The following is a 10,681-nucleotide window of genomic DNA, read 5'->3' as shown; positions in this document are numbered from 1 at the left end:
TTCCTATCGTCAGTGGGGAAAGTGTGTAGTGCACTTTTTGTATACTCTTTTCACTGTTTTTACACATTGCAAACTTTATACAGATTGTATCATCATGCACTGAGTATAAGACATCTGATTGATTACTTTTATTGTTTTACTCCAACAAGAAGCAGTGTTGTATATTTTTCATTTGATCCTTATCTGTCTCTGACTGCTGCCATGTCACTATGACATATTATGTCCTGAGTTTTCTATTTCCTTTTTTTTTTTAGCCGTTTTTAACTGTTTTGTACCTACAAAAAAGCCTTTGTGCATTTCTTTGTATTTAATAGTCCTTCCAAAATGTTCTCTAATTTTTTGGAGTGTGCCTGCTTTGTACTATGCTGCTCTTTCTCCTTATACAGTTGTTGTGAGTAGAGGGAACGCCCCTTGTTCTTCATTATTCGGTGCCCGCTTTGCTGTTTTTCTTTCGGGTGCATGAGGTCAAGCTATGTTCAACCCTATCCGAGACTGATAGCAGAATAGATCACTTGCTTCTGGCATTTATTTCACAAATGAGCTATTAGCAGAGTTTATAATGAAATGTAAAGGGGACATGTACTTGCTATGTATACATGGAGGATGGAACCGCAGATTAATTTTTCCTGTTGTGCTAGATTTGTGACTGAAATGTATGCGAAGGGTAAAATGTGATTGTTATCAGCATACTTACTCGTCCAGCGTCTTCTCCCTTCTCCCTCAGCCGTGCATGCGCAGAGTGGAGCCAGCGCGTCTGAGATGACGTTTCTGTGCGGGCCTCGCAGAAATAGGACATGCTGCAATTTGACTACTGCGCAAGTTTTCACGCAGTCAAATCGTGGCTGTCGGCATAGGATTGCATAAGCTAATGCAATCCTATGACAGCATGTACGGGCGGAAATTTAGCAGGAAATCCCGCTGCAGAATTTCCGTCCATGAGCATTGGGCCTTAGGGTTCTTCCTCAAGTTGAAGAGGTAGATTAGAATAAGCCTGAGGAAGAACCCTAGGGGCTCATACTTACCACTCCGGATCTTCCGTACGTGTCCTGCATGGAGGGCCGGCGCACATGAGCAGTACAGTGCATGACGAGCCGGCAGTGTCATATGACGTGGCCAGCAGTAGGCGGGGACGCGTATTCACGCGACACTTCCGCTGTGCTACAGTGGAAGTATAGCGTGATGGCCGGCTTCCATTGACTACAATGGAAGCCGGCTCACATATTCCCGTGGCATATAAAACATGCCGTGGTTTATTTCACACTGCGGAATTCTGCGGTAGAATTCCGCAGCGTGAACGTTGAGCTATTAGGTTCAATAGAACCTAATAGCTGCGGGGCAACGTCATGGATTTCCGCAACAGAAATCCGGCTGTGGGCATTAGCCCTTAGTAGGTTGAAAGCTCGCTATTTTTGTCAGCCATTAAAAGGTATCATATCTACAAGATTACTTGGTTTCTCTTACTGAGAACAATCACATTTTGCTCTACTGGCTAACACGGTACCAAACTTTTTTCTTTGTACGAGAAGGGGTAATAGTGAACCAGCATAAAGTGGGACTTTTAATTATGCTCTCCTGTCCCCTTCCTTATATTTGTCCCCAAGACTAAAGTTAAGAAATTTTAAAGAGATTTTCTTGACCGCATATTCATGTTGCGCACATTCTTTGGACTATAAGAGATATAAATAAATCTGTCAGTTGATATAAATATAGGCATCTGCTATCTTATGACGTCCATGTTTTCATGCAGTGTCCATCTGTACTCTCAGCTTCACATATCCTCCATGCGGTGACAAGAAAATCCAGATATACAACTTGTCATTATGCATATTCATAAATATACCGATAATTATTTACCTTCAGCGACTACGACTTCCCTGCAAAGCATAAGTGCTCTGTCATTCTCTTTGGCCTTGTAACATAAGCTAATAATAATGCGCAGGGCGGAAGGTAGAAGCATTGTTTGTGGACAGAGACGAGAGAGGTTTTCTGTCTGTATCTAAGTGCTTATATGAAGCTGATGTAGCATTTTATTTTATGGCCATTTATTCATCATCCAATTGGAATGATTCCTAGAGTTAAAAGCATCATCTGCCCAGAGAGGAACCTCTGGCAGTACGAGTTAGCAGGACGTGATCATTCAGGATAGTTTTCTTGTGGGTAACCAGGAACTTCCAGCACTGCTTTATACTCTGTAATTATCATTTTTAAGATAGCAGCCCAGAAGGACTTGTTATTTTTGTTCTATACCACATGGCTGTCTTCAATATGTCCATCATAGCTGCTCAGGATACTAGAAATCTAAGATTGGCTGTCTGTTACTGCTACTTTTGAATATTAACCCCCTGCTTACTGCAGCCCTTTATTTTTAGTTTTCAGCTTTCTATCCCAACTTTCAAAATAAAAAAGTTTTTTGATTTTTCCAGCAACATAACTACATAAAAGAACATTAAGGCTTGTATTCTGTGGGATGAGTTGCATTTTTCATCAGTACCATAATTAAAGAAGTTGTACCAGAATTTCTAACTTGTTGATTGGTGTGGGTCTCACCACTGAGACTCCTACCGATCTCCAGAAAATTATAGAGCCTTGTGTTAAGGCAGCAGAAATACAGTCCTAATCCCCACATGGTTTAGGTAGCCGGCTTAAGGTTGACGAAGCCTTCCATACTTCTGAGGTTGGTAAAATGAGTACCCAGTTTGGTGGGGGGTAATAAATAAATTACCTGAAAGCTCTGCGGAATAAATTGGAGCTATGCAAATAACAAGATTTATTTATTTTATTTTTAATAGACATGTTACCTTTATGCTGTGGGTCAATACAATTACGGCAATACTATATATATATCATTTTTTTCATTTTGGACTACTTAAATAAAATAGCGCAGTTTTGGCATTGTGTTTTTTTTTTGGACTGCGCTCAATGTGCAGAATAAATGTGATATTTTTGCAAATTTGGCTTTTACAGATGGGGTGATACTAAGTTTTTGATACGAATTGTCTGATCACATGTACAATATACTGCAATACATGTAATATAGTATTGCAGTATATTGTAATTTTCTTAGGAATCCTATAAAGCCCTTCCCTAATAGAAAGTCATCCATGGCAGGCTTGAAATCCTTCACAAGGTCCCTGGCTGCCATGGTAACCAAGCAACAGACCATTTGGGTGACAGAAGGAGCCTCTCTCTGATTTGGACCATTTAAATGCTGCTGTCAGATATCTTATATAAAGAGAGAGCTCAGCGCCGCTGCAAGTTGGACTGCATGTTCTATGTGACGGCTTCCATTTAAAGGCGTTTGTCTTAGATGTCATATGAGCTGCAATGTCTACAACCCTGCTTTTGGATTTATGTCTGTATGACTCCAAAATGAGCACAGTTTTAGATCAATAAAAGACAAATCTCTCCCCACAAAACTAAATATCAATCTTCTCAGCTCCTCCTTTTTCATAACAATATGCCTGCAAATCAGACTTTGCTTTAAGTGCAAACATAGAAATTTATATGTTTGTACAGTGTTAAAGCCTTTGATTCTATTTCATCTAGTCAGTATATTCTGTAGAAGTAGTAATCATTATAAAAACATTTTAATTTTACTTAGGATCCACTCACATAGTTCATGTTATGTGCGTATATGTTTAGCTTAAAGAGGTTGTATCAGAATTACAAGTTATTAACTAACCACAGGATAGGGAATTACTTGCTGATTGGTGGGGGTCTCTCCACTAAGACCCTCACCGATCCCAAGAACGGGGGTCTAGTGTCTCCCAATCGCCTCACTGCAAGCTTGCTGCACCCCCTGCATTGAGGAGGAGATTGAATGATCAGTGCTTGATTTCTGTTGAACTGTCGTAGACAGTGAAGTAAATGGAGTACAGGTTGTGCATGCTTGGCCAATGATCCTGTAGTGTCTTACCGGCACTGGATAGGAGTTATGGATGTAGTAGCCGTGCAGGTCACTAGAGAGTAGTCAGGATAGCCAGGAGTCATTAAAAGGAAGTCTTGGTTTGCAGTATAGAGGGGTGAGGTGGGAAACTTAGTCAGGCGGAAAGCCAGAAGTCGGTATCAAGAGTTCTTGTCACAGCAGCAGAGAAGCAGACAGAATTGTAGCTGATCAAGTATACACTGGTAAGTGTCAGGGTCAGGCCTTTATAGTGAGCCTGATTAGAAGCAGGGCGGGGCCACAACAGGGAGGCAGGAACAAGAAAATACAGGATCATGGAACAAGGCTAGGTTGAGCAGGGGAGCATTGTCCAGCAAGCTGGATAGCTCAGCAGTGAGAGCTACTGACTGGAGCGCAGGAGGTCCCTGGCTCGATTTCTGACAAATCCTTTCAAAGCGACATCACTGCAAGTGGAAGAAGCCTACCCACAGTGATGAGAAGAGGGGGACACATGATCCCCGTTCTCAGCACTGGTGATGAGACTCCCCCCTCCTACCACACCCACATTAACAAGTTATCACCTATCCTGTGGATAATGGATAACTATTAATCCCGGTACAACCCCTTTAATGCTAGAGCCAGTACCATACAGGTAAATATGAAACATATTCCCACAAGAAGGTTTCACTTTCCTCTGATAAGACCCACTCCTGTTTTGACAAGAAATACTGAAATGAAACATGGACCAAAAATAAACATTATGCAAATACAATGTAAATCAAAAACTAATCCCTAATGGGATCTGAGGTGAATTGAAAGCCACTGTGGTTGGCATAGACAGTTTTCAGTATTGGAACCACAAATTCTATGGTCATCAATACTCTCTTATTTACTGTTCTATTACTTAAGCCCCATTTACACGCAACGATTATTGCTCAAAATTCGCTCAAAAGCCACCGTTTTAGCGATAATTGTTATGTGGAAATGTTCCCATCTTTCACTCTTTGGCTGAACAATGATTTTTAGGTGAGCATAAAATCCATCATTCAGCCGGAGAGCTAATAGCAGGGACCGCATACTATCTTCTTAAAGGGAGCACTGATTACATTGTATTCAGCTTGCAGCTCCAGGGCAGAACAAAGGAACTGTATGCAGAGAACAGAGCACATGCTGTTCTCTGCATACAGCTCTGGAAGGCTCATTTACATGAAAACGAAGGTAATAAGCTGCTAATAAACATTAGTGCCAATTAGCAGCTTATGCAAAATGATCTCTCAAACTGTCATTTTCCCTATCTTTTGAACGAATTTTAAGCGATCATCTTTGCGTGTAAATGGGCCTTAACAGTAATAGGTTGTTTGCTCTAAACAATCCCTAGTTGTAACATTTGATTCCACCTAATCCTTCAAACCTTACATACAAAACCTTGCCAACTTGGTCGTCTCTACCTCAAAAACATTTCTCGAATATGATCTTTCCTCCACCCAAGTCAACAAAAATTTTAGTTCATGCCCTCATTATCTCCCATCTAGACTACTGCAACATCCTTCTCTGCATCTTTTTATCCAGTGCTCTTGCACCCCTCTAAGCGATCCTACCAGGCTAATCCACCTCTTTCCTGCCTCTCCTCTGCTAATCCATTTCCAGAGAATCCAATTCAAGATATTATCAGGGACATACAAGGCTGTCCAAAACCTCTCTCTTCCATACATTTCTGATCTAATCTCCCAAAAACTCCCTTGGTGGATTCTGGCTCTGACCCTGGCTGGTGACCCTACGTACCTGTTTTCTGTACTACAGATGATCGCGGAAGCGAACCGTCAGTCATGCGCAATACAGCTTTTAAAAAAATGTTTGTTTTTCCCGCGCGGTCGCTAGGCAATGATGCGGGTACCCACGACCTATATGCAATATCAATTGTGGATGGTCCGCGGGTCAATGCTTTGAACAGTATTTGCTGCGGATGCTCCGTGAGGATTCTATAGTGAAAATCCGTTTGCGTGCAGCCGGCCTTAAGTGAAGAAATGAAGATAAAGTAACAGAGATGCTCTTCTTCGTCCTTGATCTTTTTTTGTATTACACCACAATCCAAAGGCTATAAAGCTACAGCTGTTTGCCATGTATGCCTCCTAATCAGTCTCTGCCCAAATGACTCAACTCCAACTCTGGATTGGCACTGTGTTGGCAGCTGAGGAGGGGATTTTACATTGATAGCATATTCTTAGCAGTTTTTTCAGTTTCGTCTCATTGTTTCTTATTGCTTTCCTTGTTGATCATGAGGAAGGAGCGGAATCTTAATGTACTGCATCCCCAAGAGAAATGTCATGTAGGCAATGTCTACATTTCTTATTGTGGACTGTACTGTAAAATTGACTTACTCTTGCAGCTGTGATACAGACTTAGCTATCCTTCATTTAAAAAAAATCCCGTAATTGTCTGGATTCATCCAAAGAATATTTTCCCTTACACTCATGAATGATTGAATCTATTCTCATCAGATTACTGTGATATTATCGAAAGAGCCTAACATAGGCTGTGATCTCAGTGTGTGACCAGCATTAGTCTAAGCACTCGAATTCAATGGCAAGGATATAGATCTGTGTAATTCTCATCCTGAGTATGTTTTTTCTATGGTATATGAATGAATAATACTTACTTTTCAGTACAACACAAAATTCCTACTTGGGGATTAAGGAGCAAAATAGAAATTACCCAATGACTATGAATATTATCTAGTAAATGAATTCATTATCCATCATTTTTGCAATTTCAGCATTCCGCAGTACAGAATGTATTCAGCTACATCACCGCCTATTCCTTGTGGGGGCTTACAATATAAACTACAACTACTACTCACAAATGATGTCACGTTATAGAGCTTTCTAACATAACTTCTGTTTCAATTCCTCTTTGCTTTCAATATCTCTTCTTGCTGTCAGTGTTCTTAGGCCCCCTCTCCAAAACCGCCAGCGAATCACGCCGGCCAACGCTTCCCATAGCATTGCTATGGAAAGCGCCGGCACCTGTTCACGTGCGGAGAATCATTGCGATTCTTCTCTCATGGCGTGCAATTTGCAGTATGCTGCGAATTGCCTTGATTCTCCGCAGTCAGCCTATCTATTAGATAGGGCTGGCCGGCGGAGATTCGCCGGTGGCTCCTGCTCCCGGGCGGCGGCTCCCGCAGCGGAGCTTCGCCGTGGGATACTGCATCGCCCGTGGACAGGGGGTCTTAGTTGGCAGCTCTCCACTCTGGCACATACAGGGGGTTCTTGTTCAGGTGATCTCTCTTTATGATGTGCATATGTCCTAATAGGGAATATACATTAAATGATCATTGCATTGGGAACAACTGGTGCATGAAATTTTTTGATCAGTAACGCGGTACCACGTGATGGGTACATCACGATCTGTTCTCAGATGATGTGCTTATCTCTCATCTGCAAAGCAGAAGGCAACATTTGGCATTCATTGGTGAACGTCACTTGAGTGACCGTGACCACAGGCAGATTTCTGGTGGCCAGAGGTGTGGTGCCAGTATTTCTGAAATAGTTCCCTAAACCATTCTATCAAGAGTGTAGCAAGACTGGTTGAAGCACGGACAGATATCTGACAGAAGATCATGCTAGTGGCAGCCCACGTGTGGTTGATCCTAGAGATGAGCATTGGTTGGCACGTCTGGTGGACAACCGACCCAGGAGTATAACAGGGAAGTTAAATACATTTCCACAATGACCATGAGGCATCCTTTGTATCGATTGGGGTTCTAGAGCCTTGCATGGGCACATGAAAGACTTCAATGGACCTTGGACACTTGACAAAAGGAGTGATGAGTCCCATTTCATGCTGAACCATACGGATTGTCAGGTACACATCTGTCATAAACAGCATGAAACCATATTCCATGGGTGCACTGTTGATGTTCAACATTCTGGTCATAGTGGTGTCATGGTTTGGGGAGCATTTTCCTGGCATAGTTTAGGACGGTTGGTAATCATACCACAATCCTTGAATACTGAATGCTACAGGGACCTGTTAGCTGAACATCTGCACTCATTTCTTCAGGAAGTCTTTCCTGACTGCAGTGGAATTTTTCATTGGTGCAGATCCCCAGCTGATTTCACCTTTTTAATAGAAGTCTGCTGTGGATCCGGACCAAAATCTGCATCAAAATCCATCCCAATTGACATGGTTTCTGATGAGGAAATTATGTTGATTTTCCGCAGTGGGAAATCCGCATCATTTCCAATAAATGTGAACGTACTCTTAAATCCAGAGGATAAAAGCATGTCAGGTGTAAAGAGGGGAACAGCCCCTCAGAGCTAGAGGACTGTTGTTCTGACTTTAAGACTATTTCCTACTGTAATGTGCTTTGCAGGTGGTGCTCAGGGAAGATACTTATATTTTAATGTGAGTAATCTTCCTGCTGCTATTCCCCCAATGTGACAGTGATACATTATATATTATAGGGTACAGTGATTCTCTGAAGAATTAGTTGGCCACGTTCAATATGGCACTTGGGAATAATGATCCCATATGCCATGACTGGCCAGGAACCTTAGTGTACAACCAGTGTGCGAACACAAGGGGGTGAATGCATTGTTTACGTGGACCTTTGACATAATCTATATAAGAGGGTAGTATTCTTGCCAAAAGTGTGTAATAGTGTGTGGTAGATGTGACACAGTAAGTCAGGAGGACTTGCTGATGATAGAGCAGCTGTTGTCACAAGTATGCCTTTTTAAAGTGTACTTAATCGTGGATTGGGCATAGTTATCTTGTAGTACTGCACTGAGTTACAGTGGAAGTACAGTATGGTGCCACAGATCAGTCAGGAAATGGATATTACTGGAAATTTGGGCATCGTGTCTATAACGCTCAGGGGCCAATCGATCAAGACTATGATTGGAGCTATGGGCATCTGTTTGCAACAGTAGGAAGAGAAAAAGTGACCTTGGAAAAGCACCAAATTGTATGTCTTGGGGTTCGCTCACATCAGCGTTCATGTTGCTGATATCTGCAAAATGCCAGGCTGCTGGCCAGAAATTGAATAGACCCCATTATAGTAATAATGGTGGTCAATTCGGCACCATTTGCTTCCGTCATAAGACGGAGCCATTTGTTAGGGGGTGCTCCCTGAATTGAGCGCAAAACAGAATTCCCAAACACTGATGTGAACGAACCCTTATAAAGACTTTACTAAGAACTAGAGATGAGCGAACGTACTCGGCCACGCCCCTTTTTCATTGAGCACTGCGATTTTCGAGTACTTCTCCACTTGGGTGAAAAGATTCGGGGGGCGCCGTGGGTGAGCGGGGGGTTGCAGAGGGGAGTGGGGGGGGAGTGTTAGAGAGAGAGAGCCCCCCCCCTCCTGTTCCCCACTGCTACCCCTCGCTCCACCACGCCATTCCCTGCTCCCCGGCGCCCCCCGAATCTTTGCACCCGAGTAGCCAGGTACTCGAAAATAGCGATGCTCGATCAAGTAATTACTCGAAACGAGTACGTTCGCTCATCTCTACTAAGAACCAATGCATCAGGGAAGTTGAAAAAATTGTTACCTATTGCTCCTAATATTGGCCATGTACAGGCACTGCTTCTAATACTGTTTATGCATGAAGACTATTCCCTACGTGGCCGTATTAAGCAACTATCTGTCCCCATATGCAGGGCTGGTTATTTGTTTTTAGTAAAGAGTTAAAGACATCTGCCTGAGTCTCTGCGCCTTATTGCAACTATCCCAAAAGTTCTCCCACAACTTTAGATGTGTATAGATATGTCCTATTAACGCTGTTATAAGGTGATGCTTGAAATAACACAATCCTTCATACCTAATGGATGCATTTACGAACACAGATCTGTAAGTCACACCCAGAAATAATAAAACGGAGTAGGAAAATATACTTCATTCTGTGTCCATATTGATCGGTAATTTAAGCCTTTGTTGGAATCGGATGACAATGCAGCACATTATACGATTATTTCACTATCTTGGTATATTTATGGTTCTAAAAACAGATTGCAGCAAATTGTTGGTCGAAACTACTGCAAGTCTCTCTAGCGGAGCTGCAAAGCATGCCGGAGTCATAAAAGCTGTTGTAAAGGAGCCAAAGTACTTAGTGCTATGAGACAAGAGGTCAGGCAATGACTCAACAGTACAGCATATTCCATCTTCAACACAGTATTGAAATATATGGAATCACAGACCCACTTGCCTGCCGTCTTCCTATATAGATGTAATGGAGTGAAGACACTGATTTAAATGCATTATGAAGCGATGTTCAAATCAGACAAACCAGAGGTGGTGATGTTGATATCTGTGCTATACCTGCAACATGCACAGGTTTTAAGATGGATATTTACACTTTACATCAAAATACATACTGTAAGTGACTTTATAGGCTCATTCATTCAGCCATATATACGCAGTGTATGTATTATGCGATTAGAACCCATTGTTTTCAAGGAGTTAATTCACAGCTGCATATTTTTCACGCAACGTTTAGTTATGTGAAAACAACTGCAAAATAACCTATTTTGGTGTTATGTACCGGGCAAGCCCATTGAAGTCAATGGGCTTGTGTAAATACACAATGAATACACAGGAAACCTGCATATTCGCTACATATTTACGCTGGAGCATAATGGCCTTTTGGCGGCTTCAGACGAGCATATACGCATTTGTGCACGCCTCAGCGCAACATATTTGCACATTGAACAAGGTTTGATGAGGTAGATTTGCCCGCGTATCAGTGCATAGTATTGTACCTTTTGCGCATGCAGGGCCAGTTCACATGCGCGCAA

The sequence above is a fragment of the Eleutherodactylus coqui genome, chromosome 5, assembly GCF_035609145.1.
Source record: "Eleutherodactylus coqui strain aEleCoq1 chromosome 5, aEleCoq1.hap1, whole genome shotgun sequence".
Lineage (NCBI taxonomy): Eukaryota > Metazoa > Chordata > Amphibia > Anura > Eleutherodactylidae > Eleutherodactylus > Eleutherodactylus coqui.
The sequence above is the reverse complement of the archived record's forward strand: the minus strand, read 5'-3'. Positions refer to the sequence as shown.